The 13,665-nt window shown below is 47.0% G+C and overlaps 1 pseudogene; it reads left to right on the top strand.

The window, feature by feature from the left end:
* Positions 1 to 5,296: 5,296 nt before the first annotated feature.
* Positions 5,297 to 8,521, top strand: LOC136534670 (transcription factor bHLH96-like; annotated as a pseudogene).
* Positions 8,522 to 13,665: the final 5,144 nt, after the last annotated feature.

The raw sequence follows: 13,665 nt of genomic DNA, 5'->3' as shown, positions 1-13,665 counted from the left end.
CTGGAAGAATTTAGCTATGGAAAGAATGATATCCTAGAATTAACCATGTGTGATGGATAATTGGAGACCGGACGGAAAAGTTGGAGGCAACCAGACAGGGTTCTGGGGTGCTGTTAGTTTTCCGTCTATGTCGATTAAGGACCGATCGTTGCTCGTCCCTCTTGTCATGTTGAACGTATGCCTCACATTTAGCTAGCCGAATAAAGTACCTTTCGACCGCGAAGCTAGTGACACTATTTGAGCCAGGATAAACTCGGATTGGCAGACTGGTGCTGAAGGGGGTAACTGAATGTTATTGATTAATCAAGTGATTGCTATAGTACAGGTGCTTACCTAGATGGATAGGTCATAATAAAGATGATGCAAAGTACTTAAAATGGTTTCTTCATGATAGCTTATGCTTTTCGCAAACGAGTCAGCTAGCCCACTAAAGAAAGCCTTGCATAATCCTTGGTGTCGCTTTATTTTGGTTTAAGACGGGTAAGTCTAGCTGAGTACCTTCTCGTACTTAGGGCGTTGTTCCTATTATTGTTGCAGATGGTCAAATGTACTACGGCTATTGCATTAACTGCCTGTACCCGGCGATGGATGACAACTAGGACCAAGGGCAATGGTCACTCCGTATCTCTCATCTGATGCTTTTGTTGGAGATGACTACCTACTGGCACTGTATCTAAACTAAAAGTATGTGTGGCTTTAAAACTATTTGCTTCCGCTATTTCAGTTTGAACTTGGGTTGTAATAACTTTATGTTCTAAACTCCGATGTATCCAACTGTCATTGTGAACTTTATGTAACATGTGACGGTGATTTGCTAAACTTGTACGATCTTGGTTTGTATGTCGATTGGTTTGAAATCCTTCATGGTTTCATGGACTACCGGGTTATACGGGCTTAAGTTTGCCAAATTATCTGCTTCGGTGGAAGATTTCCTTACTTAATCTCATATAATTGGTCGGTTCTGTTACAGCTTCTCTGTCTAGTGAAACACGAGCTGACCGGACGCGTTGGTCAGGTTGATCGGACGTAGGACCCCAGCGTCTGGTCGCCCGATGCTCGCACACGTGTCATCAGCCACAAATGCTGAACACCCTATCTTAACAGCTAGTCTGCTTCGCGCCACGTGTGAAGTTGTGACCGGACGCACTGCTTAAAGTGACTGGACGCTCTATCACTGGAGTCTGGTTGTTTCTGGTAAGGTTCTAGAGAGGCAAAATCATGACCGGACACGTCCAGTCCACCATGACCGGACGTGCTGGTGTGTCCGCTCCTCCTCTTCTCTGTGCGCCGCCACGTCAGTAGGACCGGACACTGAACAGTGTTCAGCCAGAGTCTAGGTCACTTTTCTTCTCCGAGTCCTGGTCACTAGGGCAAATCGAGCCCGAGAGCACCACCTTCTTTTATAATTGACCGGGCGCTAGAACCCTAAGTCCGGATCACATCGAACTGAGCGTCCTGTCACTGTTTGACAGTAAAAAACACCTCCTTCAATTCACTAACTTCTCCACCCTTACTCAAATGTGCCAACCATCAAGTGTATCACCTTGTGCACGTATGTTAGCATATTTTCATAAACATTTTCAAGGGTGTTAGCACTCCAGTAGATCCTAAATGCATATGCAATGAGTTAGAGCATCTAGTGGAACTTTTATAACCGTATTTCGATCGAGTTTCACCCCTCTTAATAATACGACTATCGATCCTAAATGTGATCACGCTCGCTAAGTGTCTCGATCACTAAACCAAAAAGCTCCTATCAATTTCACTTTTGCTTGAGCTTTTTATTTTTCTCTTTCTTCTTTTCCAAGTCCTAGCACTTGATCATCACCATGACATCACCATCATCATGATCTTCAATGTTGCTTCATCACTTGGAATAGTGCTACCTATCTCATAATCACTTTGATAAACTAGGTTAGCACTTAGAGTTTCATCAATTCATCAAAACCAAACTAGAGCTTTCACTTCTTCACCTCCGGACGTGGCTCGCGCTCCTCCACTCACTCCCCTCGACTTATCCTCATCCACCTGTCCTCACGTCGCTTAGCCCGCTCCATACGGAGATGCTCGCCGTCGCTCCCTCTCGAGCCGCTTCGTGGCGCTGCACCCCCACAAAGCAGTGCATCCCCCGCCTATCGCCCCTTACCTCCCTCCGCAACCCCCATGCCACCGGAGAGGAGGGCGACGGTGACGGACTTCTGGTGAGCTGCCCCTCTCTCCCTCCCCCTCCCTCCATCCCTCCACGCGCCCATGCTACTGGAGAGAGGGCGGCAGCGGTGGCTTCCGGTGAGCCGCCCCTCCCTCCTTGCCTGCCTCCCTTCCTCGCTCCGCGACCTCCATGCAATCGAAGAGGAGGGCGACAGCAGCGTTTTCCGGCGAGGTAGGTGGGTCCTTCTCTGGATCTGAGCCCTCCTCCTCCTCTCTCTCTCCTTCCTCCTCATCTGGATTTGAGCTCTCTTCCTTCTCCTCCTCCTCCTCCTCTAGATCTAGGATCTAGGATCTGGATTTGAGGGACGCAGGCGGTTGCTAGGGTTCCGGCGAGCTCTGTTACAGTAGGCATGCTTTGATGTTGCACGAAGCAATATTTCTTTGTTGTATTAGTTTATTTTTCTGATGTTGCATCCGCATTGAGCCTTTTGTTTCTATTGTTGCAATAGCGTCGTTTTGCTAGTTGCAACAAGCAATATTTCTTTGTTGCATTAGTCTTTTTTACTGATGTTGCATCTCACATTGCGTTTTTGTTTCTGTTGTTGCAGTAGTGTTGTTTCGCTATTGCAACAAGTTTTTTTTCTTTGTTGCATTGGTCTTTTTTCCCTGATGTTGCATCTCGCACTGCGCTTTGGTTTGCTGTTGCAACATGTAATTTTTCTTTGTTGCATTAGTCTTTTTTTTCTGATGTTGCATCTCGCATTACGCTTTTGTTTATGTTGTTGTAGTAGCTTTGGTTTGCTGTTGCAACAAATAATTTTTCTTTGTTGCATTAGTATTTTTTTTCTGATGTTGCATCTCGTATTGCAGTGGCTTTGTTGTGTTGTTGCAGTCGCTCTTGTTCTGATGTTGCAGTAGACTTGTTCTGATGTTTCACCTCGTATTGCGCTTTGTTTGATGTTGCAAACAATTTTCTGATAGGAGTGCGCTGGGGGCGGGCGAGGTTGGGGGCGGATGGGAAACCCGTTCTATTCGATCCGTTCCGTGCGTGGGGGGGGGGAGGGGGGGGGGGGGGGCGGGCGGGTTCTGTGCGCGGGGAGCGGAGGAAGGGCGGTTCTGATCTCTGTTATGTTCCGTGCGCGGGGGGGGGGGGGGGGGGGATCCCGTGCGGGAGGGTGAGGCGCGATACGAAGGGCGAAGGGCCTGGCATCCTTGCGTCCACGGCACCGGTATCCATCGGACGTCCGAGCGCTAGCGCTGCCCCATGGTATTGGCAGCTACTAATACGAAAATGGTAGCTTTCCACAACCACAACTCAGTGACGTTTCTTGGAGGTACATGGATTCAGAGGCTGGTCACCCACTAATCAACTCCTTGAAACCAGCTACACCAGTTTCTGCAGCCTACAAACGCATGAATAGCGCATGTCCGAACATCCCGGTGTCCCCGTAGCTTGGACAAGGACAACATCTCCGTATGCACTATGGTAAAATCAGGGCGAGTACGGTGTGAATCAATGTCGACAAACAGTGCTTGTCCCAGAAGTTAGCCGAGCCCTGAATTCCTGGGTTGGTGACTAGTGTGGTCGATATGATTGACCGCTCTAGGACTTACGTTAACCCTCCTCGCGTAGCACAGAAGTAGTGCTAGCCCACGTTACTCATGTGACCTGCTGCGGCTTGTCTCGTTGCTACTCCCTCCACTGTTAATCCATGTGGCCATGGTACTTACCTACTGTCTCCAACTGCATCCCGTGTGATAGAATGGTCCTCTCTAACCTTCTTCACGGGCATAACCGGTCTGATCCTCAGAGGCATTCGGAGAAACAAGCTACAAGCTCTTGTACGTGCAGGCACCTCATTAACTCAGGTGCTAATTGTCGAAGACGCCATTAATCCGAGCTATCATATTCCCATGTTTTGACCTTACAAAAGGTTTTTGTGATGATCTCAGTATGATTAATGCAAGATATTGGTGGAGCCAACAAGACAAAACAAACAAAATTCATTGGCTGAGTTGAGAAAAATTAACAAGATCCAAGAAGAATGGTGGTTTAGGATTTCGTGATCTGCATCTTTTTAATTTAGCAATGCTAAGCAGGGGCAAGCATGGAGATTGATTACTAGCCCTAACACCCTTTGTGGCCAAGTACTAAAGGCAAGATATTTTCCAAATTCAGATATTCTCCATTGTGCTCCTCGGGATGGGATTTCATATTCTTGGAGAAGCATTTTGAAAGGGGCTGAACTTTTGAAAGAAGGAATTATATGGCGAATTGGGAATGGAGAGAAAGTGAAGATATGGGAAGACCCATGACTGCCCAAAGGCTCAACAAGAAAACCAGCAACACCTAGGAGGTCCCGTGTGTTGACAAGAGTTAGTGAGCTCGTAGATCCAACAACAGGAGAATGGGATGAGCAACTAATACGTGATATATTTTGGCCACAATGATGCTGATGAGATATTACGAATCCCTATTAATGAACATATGGAGGATTGGCATGCTTGGCATTTTAATGCAAAAGGGTTATTTTCAGTCAAATCAGCTTATAAGCTTGCTGTGGTGAGAAGAGATGCTCAGACAGGACCAACGGTGGATCCAGGAAAAAATTTAGGGGGAGAAGGGGGCGAACAAAAGTGCAACAGCAACATACCACCGACTGCTGCTTGATATTAAATCTCAGTTCCACCTATATAATAGAACTTTGCCTAAAAATTCAGGGGCTCTACAGCTCCGTTATCGGTGGATGGGGTGGGGTGGGGGGGCCTCGATAGAACGCAGCTTCTGGCCACATTTGATGACCCTGACTCACTGTGGCGCTGCCGATTTGCCGAAGCCACGGCTAGCTCCTACATGCATCCACTGTTCCCCGGCTGAAAACCTTACCCTTTCCCCCCGTATACACTCAGCCCACCACTAGGGAGAAAGAAACATACGCATGCCACCAACGCAAGGAGATCAGAACCTCAGATACGGATCAGTTGGCAGCAGCAGCCAGCAGCCGACGCAGCGGCAAAGCTGCAGGGGGCGGGGTGGGGGGCGCGGGGGGCAGCGTGCTGGTACTAGTAGGCACCCCGCACGCAGCTCTGCAAGTAAACGATACCGCGCGTCGCCAAGAGCTTACCGACACCGAGAAGCAGCCACGCACGCGCGGGGAGCTAGCTAGCTACAGCTGCGAGAGCGACCGTCGGCCACCCGCCCGCCATGTCGGCGCTAGTGGACGCGCTGTGCGCCGCGCCGCCCAGCGACGCCGCGGCGCTCGTCTACGACACGTTCAACGCCGCCAATTTCCTCTTCGACACCGCCGCGTTCTGTGACGGCGCCGGCATTGTCGTCGGCCCGGCGTCGGCGCATCAGCATCATCATCCGCAGCAGGAGCAGCAGCAGGCGGCCGTGGAGGCGCTGGCGGGGGAGGCGCAGGGAGCGACGACGTCGGCGGCGGCGCCGACGACGACTAGGGTCAGGAAGCGGCGGCGGCGGGCACGGAGCTGCAAGTCCAGGGAGGAGACGGAGACCCAGCGGATGACGCACATCGCCGTCGAGCGCAACCGCCGCCGCCAGATGAACTGAGTACCTCGCCGCGCTCCGCTCCATCATGCCGGAGGCCTACGTCCAGAGGGTACGCGCGCGTAGCAGTGTAGCAAACGGACACCGCTTCGTGTCAAGCGAGCGTGTTACTTTCTTCTTCTGTTCTCTATCTGTTCTAGTGTTCGTCAAAGGAAGAAAGCGACGGCGGAGCAACCATGGCGGAGGAATGTCTCTCTTGGCGAAAGAGACCTTCCACTTTCGAGTATCGAGCGAGCAGTTCATACCATGCCTTTCCTTTTTCTAGGTCAACCGTGACTATTTTACGCCTGCCGTTCACTAGCTTTTAAGCCTTTAATTCCCTTCACTGTTGGATTTCTTTGTTCAGTCTTGGCCGGGCACCAACAAACCATGCATTAATGTGTCCCCCTCTTCTGTCATTAACTTCGGTCTAGTCCTTGCAGAGAGTTAAATGCTCCTTGGACCTTGGTTCCCTATCTGTCCATAGTCCAAATCCTGACAATTAACGGAACATTCGCAGGGTGACCAAGCTTCCATCGTCGGAGGCGCAATCGAGTTCGTGAAGGAGCTGGAGCAGCAGCTACAGTGCCTCGAGGCGCAGAAGCGGACGCTGCTGGTTCACCAGCACGTGGCGGCGGCGGCGAAGCCTGACGCGACGCCAATGCAACGCCACCAGCAGCACCACCAAGACCTGCTGCGCGGATCCCGCGGCGGCGGCGACAACGAGCAACTGCAGCAGCAGCGTGACGGAGGACGCGGCGGACCACGCGCACGCGCCGCCGGCCCCGTTCGCGCAGTTCTTCACGTACCCGCAGTACGTGTGGTGCCACTCGGCGCGGAACCCCGCGGCTGCGGCGGCGGAGGGGGAGGAGGAAGGCCGCAGGTCGGGGGTGGCCGACGTCGAGGTGACCCTGGTGGAGACGCACGCCAACGTCCGCGTGATGACGACACGGCGGCCCGGGCAGCTCCTCAGCTTGGTCATCGGGCTCCAGGCGCTCCGCCTCGGCGTGCTCCACCTCAGTGTCACCACGCTGGACGCCCTGGTCCTCTACTCCATCAGCGTCAAGGTACATACAGTAATATGCGTGCGCGCATTTGCCGCTGCCTTTAAGTTTCCCTAATTTAAGTTTTGATTCATTCCTGCGTTTTGTTGATGAAGTAGGACAAAGATTTGCAGTGGACACAAACCGATGCACAACTCGAAAACTACAGGGATCTTGCACGTTAGGCTCACCAATCGAGCGATTCTAGCAGCAAAGTTTGCGTGTCTCTGTCTCCACACACATCATTTAGGAATCATGAGGGTCACTCTGCACGAACCAAAAATCAATAGAAAATCGATCAGCAACACCCTGACTCCCAGAGGCTGAGCTGAGGTCTCCAACTCTCCATGTCCATTGATTCGGCGGCATCCATCTTTAGCAGCAGTAGGCCTGAAAGTAAAGCGTGTCAGATATTCTCCTGCTGTTGGATGTGTAGACTGTAGACCAAACATCCAGGGGTCATGAGTCATCACATCGCTGCGGTCCGGCAGGCAGGAGAGGTCCTTTCCTGCACCCAGGCTCGACTCGAACCAGTGCATGCATGCATTGTTGCCTTGTTGGAGGCGAATCGATATTTTTTCCCCCGAATCTAGCTCTGATGAGAATCCGATGGACCTGACACGAACACTGGACACCTGGGGCTTTTCTTGCTCCCCGCCGGTGCTAGTACGACTGAATGCTACAGCAGCGGCGTTGGTGCTTGCTTTTGACCGGAAAGCTCAGCGAGGCGCCGGGGCCTGCCTGCCGTGCCAATGCCATACTAGCCCATAGTGCCACTGCCATGCCATGCCTTGCCTTGGTGAGCTCCGAGCTCGCATCGCATTGCACGCAGGCTACGTACGCCATGCTCTGGCTTGTCAATAGATAGAGTTGTCATGTGCTCATGTCGGCGCCTGTCCATGGCTATGGCTGTGCGCTGCGCTGCACTTGTGCAGTAGTAGTAGGCTCCGTAGCGCCTAGTAGTTGTTGGGGGTAGACACTCTGGCACGGCGAGCTTCATGGAGATGAATGCACTGTAGCCAGTAGGATGAGAAAGAGAGGCACTGGCAGGGCGAATCTTTTCTCTGAACTGATGAGCGTCTGAGCCTGGCCGCTGGAGCTTGAGATTGGCATCGAGAAATGGGCGGAAAAAGGCTATGCCTAGGCGGCAGGGAGACAGCGTACACGTTGCTGCCGTCCTCGCCCTTGTGGCCTTGTGTTATTTTTGGCCACGGCAGTACGACACTGTGCCGTAGCTTATAACCACGGGCAGTGCAGTGGTGGAGTCAAGTCCCCGCAGATTCCCACCCCTCCTTGTTCCTGATGCAGCAGCAGTCATCCGTCCGGGCTTCGGCCATGGGCCATTGCGCATGTGCAGCGTTCATTCGCATCGTCCGTGCAGGTGCTGGTGCTTAACCACGGCGTGCTTTGCTGCAGGTGGAGGAAGGGTGCGGCCTGGCGACGGCGGACGACATCGCCGCCGCCGTGCACCACGTGCTTTGCATCATCGACGCCGAGGCCACCGAGCAGCAGCTGCTCGCGGCAGCGGGGCCGCAATAGGGCCGCCCGCGAGCCGACCGACCGACCGACGACGCCCCCGGCGATCGAGGAGACGAGCGTAGATGCGACGTGACTCAAAGTCATGTACTCCTACAAGCATAGTAGGCGTTTTCAAGGGTCCGGTGAAACGTCTCCGTGTAATTGTGTAGTTTGATCTTTGTTTTTTTAGTACTTTTTTCTAGTAGATGTGTAAGCGTGTGTTCGGCATGTTGTCACGATGTTTCATTTAGCGTTCGATCTGTGATGATTAGCTCCCAGCAGTCCATTTCCTCAGTGTTGTTCGAGGATGCGCGGCGGCCGCCACAATCTTTATTTAACGCACGTGCGTCGTTTCATATTCCCAACTTACGATTTCTATTTGGACTCTCAATAAGTTTTCTTGTATAGCTGATTAGACTTACCTTCTCTCCCATGAATATCACTTCTCTAGTTGCATGTTAGCTTTCTAATCTCACCTTTTTCTTTATTTGCATGCATGTCCATAGATATTTTTAATTAATTCATTCTCTTAATTAATTTTTTACATGTCTAATGGACTTTTATTCGCTGCTAGCCTTAGCCTGGAGTAAGGGTATGTACTATGTACAGCCTGGTGGGCTCTTAAGAAAGAGAATAATCAAACAATTATATAATAGTCTGGATCTACAACGGCAAACACTAATATTAAGTGCTAATCTATTTACCGGCTTGCTAGCGCTAGCGCCCGCGTCTGCAGTAATTTTTCTGCGTCGTTTCATACTCCCATACGCCCATGTTAGGCCCGCGTCGTCTCGAACGTCACAAGCATCGAGAGGAGAGGGTTATGATTCCTGCACTACATCTATGTTTTATCTCATCTTGGTTCCCCTGGTTTTTGGTGCACCCTCTTTGCTTCATCCTGGTAGTGTACTCTCTAAGAACTTGTAATGTCATATTATTCATTCTTATATTTTTCTCTGTGATTTAGTGATTAGGACATTGTTATTTTGCAAATGATGCCCTTCTTTTGTATATGTTTCTACTAAGAAAAGATTGCCAACTCCTGTGGCTGCATTTCGAGGTATTCTTCATGTTGTTTCCACGGCTCTTCTTGGGATAACTACAGTTACTATGAAAAATACTATAGCTGGCGAAGAAACAGTGCATAGACTTGCCTTGTTGTTGCAGATTTTTCATGGAGAAAGTTATATCCTATTGTTTGCCTTAGGAAAAGGTGGTCATAGCCATGCTCATAATCATCCAATTGAAAAGATGGCAGTAGTCGTCGGTCTTGTACTTGTACCTGGATTATCACCCTGTGCAACAACTCTTCCAGTTTTTCTTGCTGTTGGCAACTCTTCCTCAATGATGATTCTTGCGATCATTATGCTCCTCTTCAGGTCTTCACCCTCTTTCACTCCACTGTTTTTTTTGCTATGTTACAATAAAGTTTGGAAACTTGAAGTGCAAAGTTTGGAATCACAAAGTTGTGAATCTTAAAGTACAATGTTTCAAATGACCTAGTATAAAGTTTTAAATGTGCTAGTATAAAGTTCCTGAATTTCAAAAGAAAAGATTGAAATTACAAAGTTTTAAATCTTAAAGTGCAGACTCTCAAGTGTGCTAGTATAAAGTTTTTGAATTTTAAAATAAGGTTTGAAATTACAAATTTTAAATCTTAAAGTATAAAGCTTTAAATGAGCTAATACAAAGTTTAGAATGTGATGGTTCAAAGTTTATAAATTCTGAGTGTAAAGTTTTGAACCTAGCAGTACAAAGTTTATAATGTGATAGTTGAAAGGTTTGAACCTAGCAGTACAAAGTTTATAATGTGATAGTTCAAAGTTTTGTAAATTCTAAGTGTAAAGTTTTGAACCTGGCAGTTCAAAGTTTATAATGCGATAGTTCAAAGCTTTTGAACCTAGCAATACAAAGTTTGTAATGCCATAGTTTAAAGTTTATAAATTGTGAGTGTAAAGTCTTGAACGTACCAGTATAAAGTTTATAATGAGATAGATCAAAGTATTGAATCTAGCAGTACAAAACTTGTCTGGTTTCATTTCTTTAATACTTTAATTATCAATGCTGGTTGCAGGTCAGTTTGAAGTAGGAAGATGCTACACTAGTTGATCGGGAATAAAAGTGATCGGGAAACTGCAGCGAACCTATGCTACTAAACTTCAAATATTTTTTTTTTGCAATTGATGCTCTTCCTCAAACTTAAAACAATTGTGTTTAAGTTGATGAGTTGATTTTTACTTTTCAGCCTAATATGGTGTGTAAATATATGTTAGTCTTTTGAAATCGGCATTTTTGATGTGTTTTGATCATCTTCACCGTTCCTTGATCAAACTATATAAATGTAGTAAGCTCTCGATTCCAGGTGTAATAGGTTTATGTGCAATGGTAACTTTGAATGCCTATTTTATGGATCTTTTTATTTTATTTTTAGCGGTTCAATCAAGTAATCCCATAGACAATTTTTTAGAGCATAAGATAATATCAACTTTGTTATATATACTGGTTTTGCATCCATATGGATGTGAAACCATCCCCCCGTCCGTTTCATCTCCCACGGACCCACTATCTCCAAAGAGAATCCAAATACTGGGCCGAGAATCTAGACAGGAAAAATGGACCGAGAATCTAGACAGGAGAAACGGGCCGTGAGAATGGGCCGAGAAGCTAGACATGAGAAGGGAGAAAGAAATCCGCTTTCTAGCCCAACACACCACGCTAACCCACCTCCCGCATGTATAGAAAACGCAAGATCTCTTCAGGTTCCACACGCGCGTGCGTCGCTACTCTTTGAGCGTCGGCGACGGCCGCTTGCGTGAGCAGCGACGCTAACATTACTACAGAATAGACTTGACTGTCCTGGGTGGTAACAGCCTTTAGTTTCGATTATCGTGTCGGGACAACGATCCCGGGATTAAAGGTGGAACCTTCAGTTCCGGGTCATCGAGCCGGGACTAAAGAGTCCAGCCGAGCGAACCTGGCGCACCCTTTAGTCCCGGTTGGTAACACCAACCGAGACTAACGGTTCACCCTTTAGTCCCGGTTGGTAACCCCAACCGGGACTAAAGGTTCCTTTTCTTTTTCTTTTCTTTTTGTTTAATTTGTTTTCAGTCCAGTTACACGTATTTGTTTAATATATAATCTGTTTTTATGTATGTATTCTACGCTGCTAATATAAATACACGCATGCGTATAATTACATCTAATTCTCATCTTGAGCATTATTATATTCGAATAAAGTATGAAACTATATATATTATATATATATATATGTATATATACAACACTTTCATAATCTTGTTCTCAAAAATAACGATATCAATAAACATTTAATTTACATCATTTATTCCTTAAGATCAAAGTAGAACTCGCCGTTGGGATTTAGCACTTTTTCTAGAAGATATCCTGCTATTGACTCTTGAACTGCTTTCAGATGGTCTTTTTGCATGACCCTTCGTTTCAACCATTCAGTCTTGCATTTGAAATAAAAGGAAAAGTATTAATACACATATATGTATATATATTCATTTAAAAATAAATAAAAATTGATATATACGTACTCTGAGGACATCTTCAGGAGTTCTTTTTATGTGCGCAGTGATAAATTCACAAACGTAGTATCCACAGAAGTTATTACCTGGTTCCTGCCGCAAACATCACTGTACGAGAAGAAGATTATTCTCATCATCTCACACGTAAATTGAAGTACGATATAGTAATTAAACACGTGGGGAAGTGTATATAGTATAACTTACTGGTATTTCAACTACATTAAGTGATGCCTTGCAATCCTTGCGATGTTGCCGAATAAACTCTTTCCAAACCCTGTGCGACCAATAATGTACGATCGTTAATAAATTATGGCAAAGTCTATTCAATAATAGTTGTGCGCGAGAGATCGAAATTACCCCTGGATAATGTCTATCATATCTTGGTATAGTGCCCGTTCTTTTCTCAACCAGTCAAAGATTAGTAACCGACTTGAGTTTAACTCAATGATAATGAGTATCCAGTGAAAACTGCATTGGTTTATATACACACGTGCATGCATATAAGTTGTATTGATATTACATAAAATGTGTAGACTACATTATTATTAACACTTACTCAAAGTTGTACGAGAAAAGTATTGTTGTCTTGTCGTGCTGCTTCACGAAGAACATCATGATATTCTCCTGTGCTTCAAATACCCATCGTTCCTTGACAATAATACCGGTTTTGAATACGATATAAGGATCAATGAAGCCAACACTGGTGTCTTGTATTCTTTGGAGCTCTGACATCTGGAATCTGTATATAAATATAAGTTACATGTGAGGATAATTATATACACGTACGCATGGAAGTGAGTTTATTAAATAAAAGTAAGAATCACTTACAAATAAAAGGAGCTAATGATTGATTTGTCCAGAGCGTCCATGTGGTATAGTTGATGCAATTCTTCGAAACTAATATATAAGATGTCATCGCCACGGAAGTAATGATGGTCTCTAAATCTGACAAAGATCCACTGCTCACCCCTGCCACACGCCTGCATGTACCACTTGTTGAGCAAGTACATTTGCGTACCCAATTCATTCAGAGCCGCAGGGTTGTACAGACTTTTGCCATATTTATAAGTCTTCTAGGTATCAACTTCTAGGTTCTGGATTGGAGTTTTGCCCGTCAATTGATCCAAGGTTAAACCAGTATCTTGAAAAAAAGCATTAAGGGCTTGAACCGATACTTCTCCAAAGTTGTCTGGTCGATATACTTCTATGTTGGAACCATATTGATTAGCAACAACAAGATTTTGCATTGGTTGCTTCTGTTGTCCGAGCTGTGGGACATCCTTCCCTGATGCTCTTTTCCTTTTCTTATCTGCATCATGTGACGTCACGAGGGAGCGGTCATAGTCTGATAGTGGCGAAGGCTTACGAAGTTCAATCATCTTTTTCTTGTGAGCATCGACCTTCTGCCTCAGCACCTCTCGTGGTAGGTAAAAGTACGGCTTCTCCTTAAGTTTCGCTTGACTCTTCTTTTTGGTATCTATAAAAAAATCTTTCACTTTTTTGTCTTCTTCAGCTGCTATTTGCTCATCAGTTTTTTCAGAAAGTATTTCTTGAGAAATAACTCTTTTTCTCGGGGTCTTCTTTGCCGCCGGGACCTTAGACGTTTTTGTAGTGCGTCGCTGTGGAGGGGGTGAGGGCGGTGTTGGAGACCGGCGTGGAGGCGATGTGGCCGATGTTCATGGAGACTGGCGTGGAGGCATTGGAGATCGTTGTGGAGGCGGTGGGGCCAGTGTAGGAGTTGGAGATCGTCGTGGAGGCGATGGGGCCAGTGTAGGAGTTGGCGATCGCCGTGGGGATGAAGTCGTCTCGCCCCCCGCGACGCTATGATGAGATGGGGAATGAATGATTAGGCTAGGCTGGG

The sequence above is a fragment of the Miscanthus floridulus genome, unplaced genomic scaffold (genome assembly GCF_019320115.1).
Source record: "Miscanthus floridulus cultivar M001 unplaced genomic scaffold, ASM1932011v1 os_2158_1_2, whole genome shotgun sequence".
Lineage (NCBI taxonomy): Eukaryota > Viridiplantae > Streptophyta > Magnoliopsida > Poales > Poaceae > Miscanthus > Miscanthus floridulus.
This window is presented reverse-complemented; position numbering and strand designations above follow the sequence as displayed.